Here is an 11155-nt window from a genome sequence, read left to right on the forward strand (position 1 = left end):
TTACTTAATATTTTAATAATAAACTCATCCTTAAATTTTGATACTTTTATGCCAGTGCTATTGTTTAGACTTGACATATAAGAATAACAGATATTTGGCTGGGTGCGGTGGCTCACAGTTGTAATCCCAGCACTTTGGGAGGCCGAGATGGGCGGATCATGAGGTCAGGAGATCGAGACCATCCTGGCTAACACTGTGAAACCCTGTCTGTACTAAAAATACAAAAAAATTAGCCGGGCATGGTGGCAGGCACCTGTAGTCCCAGCTACTCAGGAGGCTGAGGCAGGAGAATGGTGTGAACCCGGAAGGTGGAGCCTGCAGTGAGCCGAGATCGCGCCACTGCACTCCAGCCTAGGCAACAGAGGAAACTCCATCTCAAAAATAATAATAATAATAGATATGCAAAACTCTTAAGAATTTAAAATATTTTATTCAGTGTCAACAATTATATAACTTTTTGGCTTGAAAAGTAATCTTTAGAGAAATATAAATAGAGCTTGAATAACATCTGAATAAAAATGTATTTGTACTAAGGTATTTTGCATTAGATATTGAAGAATACTTTGATAATACATTTCTGATGTACTCTGCACATTGGAGTTAAGAAAGATCAATTTCTTTTGGTTATAAGTTGGGTCACTTTGACCTTGTCCCCATCATAAGAATGGGCTTCCTTAATTTTGAAGATGTTCTACACACATCATATAGGTCAGGATTTATCAATATAGTAATCGTGCTAATGTAAGTTCCAAGTAAAAGAAAATCCAGCTTAAACTTGCCAACCAATAGAGGGATATGATTTACTAACAAAAGTCAAAGTATAGGTTTCAGGACTAGTGTATTTCAGTGTATTAATAAAATCATAATACCTGATTTGTTTCTATTAAGTCACACTTGTTTTGTTTTCAGATCATTTCCCCTGCAAAGTTATCAAAGTGCTCCCCAAAAGGCATTAGGTATTTGCTTTCTAGTCTATGTACAATGAAAAGGAAAAACCATCACTTCCTGAAGCTCTCTCAAAACATCAGCAGATGGTGGCCAGACACAGTGGCTCATGCCTGTAATCCCAGCACTTTGGGAGGCCAAGGTGGGTGGATCACCTCAGGTCAGGAGTTCGAGACCAGCCTGGCTAACATGGCGAAACCCTGTCTCTACTAAAAATACAAAAAAAAAAAAAAATTAGCCAGGCGTGGTAGCATGTGCCTGTAATCTCAGCTACTCAGGAGGCTGAGGTGGGAGGCTGAGGGAGGAAGATGAGGCAGAAGGATTACTTGAACCTGGGAGATGGAGGTTGCAGTTAGCCGAGATCATGTCACTGCAATCCAGCCTGGGTGACAGAGCAAGACTCTGCCTCAAAAAAAAAAAAAAAAAATCAACAGATGGAAAGACCTGCCCATGTCCTCCCCTTGGTCCACTCTGGGGGCTTGGAAATGCTGCAGCAGGGAGCAGGCCCCAGGCTGGACCTGCCCTGTCCTCATGACGAGTGTGTGCAAAAGTGAACAATAAATCGTTTCAAAAATGCAAGGAAAAAAAAACAAAACATCAACAGAATCGTCTTTCCCATAATCTTCATGCACCTCCTGGTCCAGATAAGTTCATGTTCCCATCTCTGAGCACAGGGATTGATTATGATGGCATTTATAGGACTGAGCGCTCCCACACTCTGTGATCCAGCATGGAGTTATGATTTAAATCACCACAGGAAGAGTACAGAGGCTTCAACAGAAAAAAAGGCAAATTTTCAAGTAAATGGGCAATCGGTTTGGGGAAGGTATTAAAAATTTCTGCTATATCAGAGATATGATCCAAATTACAAAGTGTTGCAAATCAAAACATTTATGCTTAGTTTAAATAGGTTTCAGAAGATGTGTGCTAGGAAAAACCATCATCCTCTGATTAAAGTTTCGCTAAGTTGCTGTCATGAATAGGAAGTATTTGTACATGGAAATGGATTTTTTTTCTGAGTTTTAAAAAGAGAAATTTTCCATTTCTTTGAAATTATCAAATAAATTAACTGTGACTGATCATTACCTTAATAAGCAGTTATTTTCGCTTTTTTTTTTTAAATCCAAACACAGAACCAACAACAACAGTGATGAAACCACAAAAGAAAGGTCCACAACAAAAGTACTGATATGGAGAATAGAAGATCTAGAATCACACAAAGATGTGCTCTAAGCCTGACTCACACATTGACTCTCATGACAGTACAAAACTTACAATGATATGTATATACAAAACTTACAATGATATGTATAAATAACACTTATATGTATATATAATCCATTTTACCTGGTTTTGGGTCTCATAAGAATAACAAATAATTTATATTTGAGTAGCTCCACAATGAATTAGTATGTAGTGACATTTATTGATTCATTTGTTTCTATTTTATTGTTAAATTGATTGAATTTTATCACAAATGTACATACCATTTTTACCCTCTTAACCATTTTTAAGTATACAGTTCAGTATTTAGTATATTCACATTGTTGTAAATCCAATTTCCACAACTATTTCATCTTGCAAAAATGAAACTGCATACCCATTAAACAACTCCCAATTTCTCCCCCTCCCACCCCCTAGTAACTATCATTCTATTTTCTGTTTCTAGGAGTTTGCCCACTGGAGATACTACATATAAATTAAATTATACAGTATTTGCCTTTTGTTAATAGTTTCTTTCACTTAGCATAATGTAGTCAAGGTTCATCCATGCCGTAGCATACATCAGAATTCCTTCCATTTCAGGGATGAATAATATTTCATTGTATGCCAAGACGTGTGTCACATTTTGCTTATACAATCATTCATTGATGGACACCTAGGTTGCTTCTACTTTTTGGCTATTGTGAACAATACTGCTTTGAACATGGGTGTAAAACTCTCTCTTTTAGACCCTATTTTAGACCCTATTTTCAGTTTTACTCGGTATGTGTCCAGAAGTGGAATTGCTGGATTATATAGTAATTCCACTTTTCATCAAAGCCCCTTTTCTTTTCATTTCATTTTCAAGCCCCTTGATCACCAGGTCAGGAGATCGAGACCATCCTGGCTAACACAGTGAAACCCCGTCTCTACCAAAAAAATACAAAAAATTAGCCGGGCGTCATGGCGGGTGCCTGTAGTCCCAGCTACTTGGGAGGCTGAGGCAGGAGAATGGCGTGAACCTGGGAGGTGGAGCTTGCAGTGAGCCGAGATCTTGCCACTGAACTCCAGCATGGGCGAAAGAGAGAGACTACATCTCAAAAATAAACAAACAAACAAAAAGGACCACATTTGGGTTTGTCAAGCTTGAAGTTGAAAAAAATAAGTAGAAAACAGGTGTAGCCAAGCTGAAATGTTCCTACTGTAAACAAAGTAATAGGAAAATCTCCTGATACCTTAATGGGAAAGCATGAAGAGATGACAGGAAATAGGATTCAGAGCTTTGCAACATTGTAAAGTGTTACCAGCGTTAAGAATGTTCTCAGAAGAAAGAAAAACATTGGAAAAATAAAAAGAGAAAGGTCGTTGGAGCTATAAAAAGGAGATGGAGGAAGAAAAGAATATACCAACTGGAAGAGCAAAAGTTGAAAACACACAAACTTATGAGAACATTTTAACTTTAACTGAGGAATGTTCAGTGAAACAATAGAGCTCTCCCACCTCTTCTCCCTTTCTCGGTGGTCTTTTTCCCCCACTATTTTCTTCCCCTCGCCCTCTCCCCACTGTAGTTTTTTCTTTTTTGAGATGGAGTCTCACTCTGTCATCCAGGCTGGAGTGCAATGGTGCGTTCTCAGCTCACTGCAACCTCCGCCTCCGGGGTTCAAGCGATTCTCCAGCCTCAGGCTCTAGAGTAGCTGGGAATACAGGCGCTCGCCACCACGCCCAGCTAATTTTTGTATTTAGTAGAAACTGGGTTTCAGCATGTTGGTAAGGCAGGTCTCGAACTCCTGACCTTGGAATCCGCCCGCCTCAGCCTCCCAAAGTGCGGGGATTACAGGCGTGAGCCGCCGCTTCTCTACCACACTGCCTTCTCCCTGCACTTTCTCCCCACTGTCTTCTTCCCCACCTTCTTTCTCCCCATCCCACTTTCCAAAGTCTTTCCCACCCTCTCCGTCCCCTCCTCCCCCTCTCCCCGCAGTCTTCTGGGCCCCACTGTCTTCCGCCCGCAGCCAACACTGTTCAGTTCTGAAGCAGCGGCGGGGGCGGGGGCGGCGGCAGCCGTGATGGCACAGGCAGCGACTTTCCTGGGTCTCCTGTTGGCTGCTGGGGCGGAGCTCAGGGGCCCAGCTTATGGGGCTGCCTGGGTGCATAGACACACCGGGGGCAGGGACACAGGCGCGCGCATGCGTGGAGAGCCTCTAGGTGAAAGGCAGTGGGAGAGCGCGAGAAGGGGGTGGGCAAGAAGACGATCGGGGGCGAAGACGGTGGGGAGTGGAAGAGGGGAGAAGAGAGTGCGGGAAAAGAAAAACGCGGCAGGAAGTCGCTGCTGCGTGGTGGGGAGATGGAAACGGGAAGAAAATGGTGGGGAGGGGAAGAAGATGGTGGAGAAAAAGAGGCTGGGAAAGAAGACGATGAGGAGAGGGAGAGAAGAGAGTGGGAAGAAGATTGCTACTGACAGACGCTGCTGTGAGACGGTGGGAGGACTTGGGAAGGAAACGGTGTGAGGGGAAGAAAACTGGGGGGAGAAAACGGTTGTGGAGAAGGCGCGGGAAGAAGATGGTGAAGGGAGAAGACGGCGTGGGGAGAGGAAGAGAGTAGATGGTGCGGGGAGAGAAGGGCGGCGGGAAGACACTGCTGCGAGAAGAAGGTGGGGATATGGGGGCGGCAAGAAGATGGAGAATAAGAAGATGGGAAGAAGACTGCGTGGCAGACAGACGCTGCTGCGAGAAAGTGGGAAGACATGGGAAGAAAACGGTTGGGGGTAATAGGCCGGGAGAAGACGGTGAGGAGAGGGAGGGGGAGGGGAGAAGAGGGAGCGGCGGGAAGACGCTGCTGCGGGAATAGGCGGGAAGGTGGAGACTGGAAGCGAGCGGGTGGAGAGAAGGAGATGGAAGGAGAAGCTGCCGCCACAGGAACCCGTGCTGCGAGGAAGCAGAGAGACTGAGGGGAAGAAAACGGTGGGGAAGGGGGAAAAAACTGCGGGGGAGAAGAAGGTGCGGGAAGAAGACAGTAGGGAGAGGGCAGAAGAGGATGCAGGAAGATCGCAGTGGGGAAGAAGGAGGGGAGAAGAGAAGAGGGGAGAAGAAGGTGGGAAGATGTTCGGAAAGGAGAAGGGTCGGGAAGAAGAGGGGAGGGAAAGGGCAGAAGGTGGGGAAGAAGACGGTGGAAAGGGGGTGAAGGGAAGAAAAGGGTGGGGAGGGAGAAGGGAAGAGGACGGGTTGGGGAGAAGAAGAAGGGTGGGGAAAGCGGCGAAGACGACCTTGGGGAAAGAGATGAAGAGGGGAAGAAGATCGGTGGGAGAGAAGAGGATGAGGCAGGGAACGAGGTGGGGAGGGGGAAGAAAAAGGCAGAAAGACGGGCTAAGAGAGGAGAGTTGCTGGGAGAAGAAGGGGGAGCGGAGGGAGGAAGAAGGGAAGCGGGGAAAGACGATGGGAGAAGGTGGTGGGGGAGAAGAGTTGAGGGAAAAAGAAACAATAATGATACTAACGTTTAAACATCGTCGTCTTGAATCAAAAGAATCAAGTGCTGCTTTAGAGTCCCGGCCTAACCTTCTTCAATAAATTCCCACTTCCAAATATTTTGTGATTGCAGTGCAGGTCATTTTTAGTACTTAGATCCAGAGCAGTCTCTGATTGTTAGTGACAGTGCTGTTAAATTGCATGCTGTTCACCAGCTATAAACGAAAACATCACATTTCCTTGAAGGGCGTGCACTTCAATATGTAATTCAAAGACTTTTCCAAGAGGCTTATTGGGGAAAAAATAGAGGTGTGTACCTTTGGCATTGAACATGGAGTCTCTGATTTTACATTGCATTTGTTTCCCCAAATCTTTAAGATTGTGGCAGAAACATGATTGTGAATACAGCATTCATTTTGTAGGGCAGTGTATGTTGTTTTAACAAAGATAGGGTAAACTGATATGCCTATAAGAAAATGTAATTAATTCAATTTAATTCACTCATACAAATTTAGGTTTCCTTAATATAAAAAACCCAAAAACAGTTAAATTGCCTTAGTCTTTTAACATAACTTCATGCTTAGAGTCAAGTGAATTTGTAAATGCAATCCTGTAATGCTGGTGTTGCGTTATGCCTATATAAAATACATATTAAACCTAAATGTTGCTTTTTTATTTGGCATTACAGAACTTCATAGAAGTCTATGTGTATTAATACAGGTGAACTTGACATAAATTATTAATTGGTGAATGATAACTATTATTGCTTGTAAAATAAGCAGTTAAATGTAAGGATGTAAATACATTTTATATTACCCTATATTTTATTTTAAATATTCTCTTGTATTCTAGTTTAAAATCCTGGAATACTTACTGATACCTTATTTCCCCATGAAAAGGCTTCAGTTAACTACATTGTATTTCCAAGCAAATGTCTGTACCAGAACATCAAGTGTAGAAATTAAGCAAAATCTGTATTTTAGGACAGATGCAGTGGCTCGCACCTGTAATCCTAGCACTTTGGGAGGCCAAGGCAGGTGGAAGGCTTGAACTCAGCAGTCCCAGACCAGCCTGGGCAACATGGTGAAACCCTGCCTGTACAAAAATAAACAAAAAAATTAGCCGGGCATGGTGGTGCACATCTTGTATTTTATTCAGTCAAATTGAAGACTTCATTTACACTTGGAAAACAAAATGATTTAACATATTCATATAGAAAATAATTAACCTCATGCCCAAAAGGGGTTCACTTACAGCACACGTTCATTCATTCTGTCATTGTCAGACAGTGGGTTAAATGTGTCTGAGCACCGCCTATGAGTCACAAACACAAGTCAGTATCCGCACTGAGTATTACCCAAGCTTTTCCCATCTCTTATATAGAGTAGCATAGATAACTTCATGGACTTCATCTCTTTAATTTGTTGTGGAACACTTAACATGACCTCCTCGTATATAATTATCAATGCTGTTCTTAAATAGATGTTATCATCTGGATATTTACTAGACTTACAATGACTTACTGCAGATATGTCATCCATATCTAATGTGTACTATACTAACTAATAAATTTAATTATTAAGTCTCACATGGTGGTTTTGGCTTTAAAGCAGCTCTTGGAAATCAGGTGGTTTGTGTTTTGTTTTCATCTTATTGTACTATGAAGTAAAGTCGGTAAAGATTCTGGAAGCACAACTGTGAAAAGGTCCATTGTTAGGTCCCTCCATGCAAGCTTTGGGTATTTGACACACCATCAGGCATAGGCAACCTTTGCAACATTAAAACAGGAAGTTGCAATTTGGGTCATCTTCAGTCACTGACAGGCTATGTGCAAATTTAACAGCATGGCCACCCTATATTCACATAGGACAGTGTTCGGATTGGCTTTTTAAAACAAATTATATCCTTTTGCCAAAAAAAAGATACGCATGGTAATAACTGCAAGTTACCATGCTTTCTTAAGAAAGAGTATCTGGAAAATATATATGAAAACAAACTACATTTGCCTTTTTAAAAACATTCTATGTTATTGTGGAAGCAAAGTCACAGAAAAAAATGGTTAGAAAAAACCTGAATCAGCATGAAATAAAATATTTTGAGGTTTATTGAACACTGTTCACTTTCATGAAAATAGGACAAGTTTATTTAGCACATGTATTTCTGTAATTGTGTGATATATTAGCAAAATTAGCTGTGTTCTGCGGTGCTCGAACCTGCTCTGTGTATGAAATGGCCTACCATTAATACAAGGAAATTTGTTGTGAAACGTACTGCAGAATTAAGTTCAAAATCTGTCTGTGCTGAAATCACTTAATTTTGTTAAATAAAACTTGGTTTCCAGCATTGGTTTTTTTCCTCCAGAAAAGCACAACCTGCTAAATTCTTAACCAAGTGGAAGAGAGAAAATATTCAAGAAAAACGAAGCAATTGTGCACATCACACTATAGTTGAAAGTATTCTGATACTGAAGCTATGTCCAGTATTTTAAGCTGCTTTTATGCAGAGTGATTACTTCCACATTAATCTCAGAAGATTCTAGATGGAAATTCAAAGGGGCCTAGCCAGTTAAATGTGACTCTCTGAGAGAATGCTAGTGATACTTACTCACTTTTCTGTTTTCCCATCATTGATCAGATGGTTACAGATGTATGAACAATACATGATGTTTGAAAACAAGATAATGTTATTTAAAATATCAGTGTTCAGTGCTTGCATTTGCAAGAACATAAATATTAGATGATACTGAGAACATTCCTTAATAATCAGCAAAGGTAAAATGTTGTTCTGATTCTGAAAAAAATGGAGAGGGTTACCATGAAATTATTAATTTTTTTTTTTTTGAGACGGAGTCTTGCTCTGTCGCCCAGGCTGGAGTGCAGTGGCGTGATCTCAGCTCACTGCAAGCTCCACCTCCCGGGTTCAGGCCATTCTCCTGCCTCAGCCTCCCGAGTAGCTAGGACTATGGGTGCCCGCCACCATGCCGGCTAATTTTTTATATTTTTAGTAGAGACAGGGTTTCACAGTGGTCTTGATCCCCTGACCTCATGATCCACCTGCCTCGGCCTCCCAAAGTGCTGAGATTACAGGCGTGAGCCACCACGCCTGGCCAAAATTATTAATATTTTACTTACATTTGTTACCAAATCACTGAATTCAAAAGTAGAATTGCTGAAGTCACTGGAGTTTGATACTTCAGGATTGATGGTTTTGGTTGAATTCTTAAAAAAATCAAACTATAACTATATGGTATAAACAAACATGTTCATTTGTTTCTATAGAAATTAAATATATATACATACAGTATACTTAGGTCAAATAGTCAATTGAATGGTTAACAATACTACTTCCCAGTCAATTGCTTTGTCATTGTTAAGATAAATCTTCAAAGAGTTTGGATGTTTTTTAAAATAAGATTTAACTTGTAACTTACATAAGTATGAATTTGATAGTTATATTTTGATTTGTCAGAAATCTGAATGGTTATAGAAAATTGTTTCAATATGTCAAATTAGTTCCATGGCACCCACGGTTATGTAACTGTTAGTACCTGTGGGGGGAGGGGTCCTTTTTTTCTTAATTCTCAATCCCATAAGCCATCATTGACAGTACTCAATTCTGATTCCTTTTCTTGGGGCCACATAAAGTTTAATCCCTGTCTCTATTTCTAGAAATAGCTAGAAAAACTTCCTATCATGAGAGAGTCTTTTGCCAGACAATATAATAGTTTTTCAGGGATACAACTGCTTGGATAGATATTTTCAGTTTGGAGTTGTAAAATCATGTTCTATCATCTCAACTATTCCATATGCCAGCAGTGTTTTGGGACTGTGACATTAATATTTTATTTTTCATTTTATTCACTTGGAAAAAATCAAATAATAACTATGCTGTTGACTTAGGAATCAGAGGTATTTGCTGTTTGATACAGAGTAGGAACACTGCAATTACTTCAAGAAAATGATGACATTCTTCTAGACTGAAAAATGCATGTGTCCTTGACCAAATAACAACTCTCTTTCTTGTACAGATGGCCTGGACACTCAGAAACTGCCTATTCAGAACATGGCACATCATAGAGATGAATTTTTAATAATTTTATGTGCCCATGTTTTCTGATTGTTCTGTTTCACTGTGAACTCTCAGTACCAACAATTAATAACAGATAATTTGGAGGCTGGTGTTTACAACTGATTGATCACACCAGTTACAGATTTCTTTGTTCCTTCTCCACTCCATTCTATGCTGTGACAAAAAATAAGACATTTATAAACATAAACATTTATTTGCAGTATAGCATACATTCAAATGAGGTGCTTGCATAGACATTTTGACAAATATTGCCATTTCTCTTTTAACACAGAAGTCCTTAGTAAGCACTGCTTTCTAACACCAGTTTAAAAGAGTTCTTAATTCTTTTCATCTAACCTTACAATATAAAAGTTTCAAGAATGGCACAAAGAAAAAAATATTTGTCAAATAAAACAATATTTTCAGACATAAGAACATTTTCATAAGATAATTTTGTGAGGTCAACAACAAAACAGATCACCAGTGAGAGAAAATTTCAAATACTGGTTTTTATGATGAATAAATGTCAGACTTATGCTTCTGATAAAGACAGACTAGGTATCCTAGAATAATTTAAATTAGTTTTTGTATGTAAAATAACACTTTAAAACAAATCAGGTCTGGGCACGGTGGCTCACACCTATAATCTCAGCACTTTGGGAGGCCAAGGCGGGTGGATCACCTGAGGTCAGGAAGTCGAGACCAGCCTGGCTAACGTGGCAAAACCCCGTGTCTACTAAAAATTCAAAAATTAATAGTGGCATGTGCCCGTAGTCACAGCTACTCAGGAAGCTGAGGCAGGAGAATCCCTTGATTCTCGGAGGCAGAGGTTGCAGTTAGCCAAGATTGTGCCACTGCACTCCAGCCTGGGTGACAGAGCAAGACTCCATCACAAAAAAATAAAAATAAAATAAATAAATGAATAAAAATAAATCGGAGGTAATAATTTATTATTATTATTTTTTAACATTAACTGAGTTAATGCACAGCCAAGAATTGTCAGGCTGAGATTTGGAGAGAAACAGCATCTAGAGAAATAAGAGCTGCTTTGGCCTGGAGCCATTTATTACTTCAGATGGGATATCTACCAGGTTATGTTAAACCTCTGCTAGTCTTGCAGAGGCCCCCAGTTTGGTCATGGATATTAAAGGCTGCTGGTGCATTAAAGCAGTGAGAAGGCACCAGAATTCACCCAGTCACCACAGCAGACTGGCTGCTTTCCACCTGAGTGCCCCAAAAAGTTTCCAACTCCAAATTTTTATGAAAGTAACTCAGAATTTGATTGTCCTTATACTTCTGGCATGAGCAAATAGCAATCATTTGAGAAAGAAAACATTAGTTGGGCCTCTAAATACAGACAAAACCAGTTGTTCACCCCCTATATTTTTGTACATTTGCTCAAAGATACGAGGGTCAGTGAAGAAAAAAAACACTATGAGAAGGAATAAACAGATGCCAAGGAAAAAGAAAAAAAAATGTGT

General features: G+C 40.3%; 1 pseudogene; it reads right to left on the minus strand.

Annotated features, from left to right (window-relative positions):
• Positions 1–4204: 4204 nt before the first annotated feature.
• LOC134738760 (uncharacterized) lies at positions 4205–5701 on the minus strand (annotated as a pseudogene).
• Positions 5702–11155: the final 5454 nt, after the last annotated feature.

This window comes from Pongo pygmaeus, chromosome 19 (genome assembly GCF_028885625.2).
Source record: "Pongo pygmaeus isolate AG05252 chromosome 19, NHGRI_mPonPyg2-v2.0_pri, whole genome shotgun sequence".
Classification (NCBI taxonomy): Eukaryota; Metazoa; Chordata; class Mammalia; order Primates; family Hominidae; genus Pongo; species Pongo pygmaeus.